Source organism: Petaurus breviceps, unplaced genomic scaffold, assembly GCF_028583685.1.
Source record: "Petaurus breviceps papuanus isolate PSGF00001 unplaced genomic scaffold, PetGlider_PUasm1.0 90925, whole genome shotgun sequence".
Lineage (NCBI taxonomy): Eukaryota > Metazoa > Chordata > Mammalia > Diprotodontia > Petauridae > Petaurus > Petaurus breviceps.
In genome coordinates, this window is record NW_027187380.1 from 17791761 (window position 1) to 17794589 (window position 2829).

Sequence of the window (2829 nt, forward strand, 5' to 3'; positions counted from 1 at the left end):
TCTCTCTCTCTCTCTCTGTCTCTCTTTCTGTCTCTCTCTTTCTCTCTCTTCTTTCCTGGTATTGAATATCCTCTTGAGGTTAGTGCCTTGATAATTTTTAGTAAATGTCAAATGCAATTGATTTGAGAACCTGTCAGATTCAAAGCAAAGAGACTGAGACTGTCTTCTCCTCCATCTTTGATTTGACTAGAGAAAGAACCTTAAATAGATATCTGTGTTCCTGCCATTCCTGTCCCCATTCAGGAAGGCAGAAAATATGACCTCTTTCGGGCTCTTTAGGCAAATGACAGAGTGAGCATTCTGCACCTAGCACATAGAACCTGTGTGCATAGAACCTTTGTAGGTTCTTCAAAATACTTGTTGATTGATTGACAGTAAGAAAAGTTAACACCTCCCAAGAAGGTGGAAAGCATCCGAAAACTTTGGATTTGACAAACTTCCATTGGTCTGATCTAAGGACCACACTGTGACTCTGTGTGTGTGTGTGTGTGTGTGTGTGTGTGTGTGTGTGTGTGCACTGCAGAATGGGGAGGACAGTTCTTGCTTCCTGTGAGTCTAGGCCAAGTAATAGTTTTGTAAGAATGTTTCAGTGAAGCTAAACTACATCCTTGACTAGGTAGTGGGTGGTGGTGTGAGTGGTGATTATAATGACATAGAGCAGGCAGTATTTTAGCACCTAATACTGGCTAGAAAGCCAAGACTTGCATTGATTTAAACTTCTAGGCAGCTGGAATTTAAAATTCTAATAACTACTGGGTTATATTTTTTATCATGCTTTGAGACTTACCCAGTCCTTTCTTCATAACAACCCTAAGAGGAAGGTACTGTACTTTTTATGATTCCCATCTTACAGATGAGCAAATAAATTCAGGGAAATGGAGTGACTTGTTCAAAGTCCTTCCACTTGCCAGAGCAGGGACACAAATCAAGGCCTTCTGGCTCAGAATCCAGGGCTCTTTCTACCATGCTATGAAGGAAGGAAAGAAGTAGGAAGAGAGGAGAGAAAGAGAACAGAGGGAAGGAAGAACAAAGGAGGGAAGGAAAAAGGAAAACAAGGAGGGTAGGGAAGAAAGGAAAGAAGGAAAAATTTATTAAGCTCTTACTATGTGCTACTTCAAGGAATAAGCTCCAAAATAGCAAAATATTAATTTTCACACTTTCTAAAGCTTTATGAAGCTCAGAGTTGATGTTTATGTCCAAGAATCCCAAGATTGAAGTGAAATTTGGAGATAATGGATTAAAAATACTAATAGTACCTGACCTGTAGTCTGTTTAAACACTTTAGACCATTACTTGAGCCTCACAACAATGCTTTGAGGTAAGTATGGTAGAATTATTTCTACTCATACTCCTTTTTTACAAATGAAAATGCAGAGGGTCAGAGAGCTTAAGTGACTGACCATGGTAACACAATCAGTAGGCTTAAGAAAGGTTTTCCTGACTCCAGGTCCATCACTATGAGCACATTTTCTGTTTTGCTTTCCAAGGAACTTTTGGAAACTCATTTTAAAACCTAGACTTCTATGAAAATAATGTAAATACCACTGAGAAATGAATTTTTCTGGACTCTTTGAATGGAAAGCAGCCACCAGAGGTCTTTCAGTTTATCCTCCTGTTTCTAGGCAATAGTGCACAAAAATTACCATCTTAGGTGGAGATATCATAAATATGGATGGACCCCAAAGTTCATTTAGTATACCCTTCTTATTTGAAAGATAAGGGGAAAAATAAGCATGAGAAGGTGAATTACTTATCTCAGGTCATATGGGTAATAAGCATCTGAAGTGGGATTTGAAACCCTATCCTCATGACTCCAGAGTTAGGGTTCTTTCCACAGCAATAAGTGGACATGAGCTTGAGGAAAAAAGCTTGTACAGCCTTCTTTTTGGCAAAATATCTTCACTCTAGAGAACCTTCTTTCTTCACAACTGGAATATTTCCTACTATTGTTACTTGGATTTTCACTTGAAGTTGGTTTGTGTGTGATAGGTTAGCTATCAGATCCATTAAGCTTCTTGTTATCAATCAAAGCAGATTTGACTTTTTCAGTTTTTGAGTTCTAATTCTGCTGATTCAGATGTTTCCTAGTTCCATTGATTCAGAGCTGACAGGACCATTGAGGTCATATAATTAATCCAATCCCTTCATTTTGTAGAAGAATAAACTGAGGCCCAGAGAAATTAGATAGTCATTTTGACTATTATAAATACCCAACTTAACTACAAAGGACCTATGGAGGAAGACACTATCTGCATTCAGAGAAAGAACTGAGAAAAAGAAGTATGTATAAGGATGATTTTACACACACACACACACACACACATGTATATATATATATATATTACATACACACACCCATATTTATGTCTATTGATAAGGTGGGGTGGAGTAAGGAAGAAAGCAATGAAAAGAAAGTTATATGATAACTTTGAGATACATATACATATAAACTGAAAATTTATTAAGTATAGCTTGTTATTCCCTTTAAATATATATGTATATGTATATTTAAAAGCAATAGCAAACTGTACATAATAGAAATGAAGTTTCATGTGCAATCATCTTTTTATCTATTCTACTTTGTCATGGGAAAGCTTGCTTTATTTTTTAAGTTCAGAACAAAATAAGTTTCTTTTAATGCTTTATTAACTTCTGATTTACATCATTTGTTTCCTCCAGATTTTGAATTACAAATTTTCTCCCCATTTTTCCCCTACCCACGGCCCCAAAATAGCAGCCCCACAGGATATCCCCTCCTCCAATCTGCTCTCTCCCATATTTTCTTCCATACCCCTTTCAACTTTTCCAGTGGATCTCTATGCCTCAGTG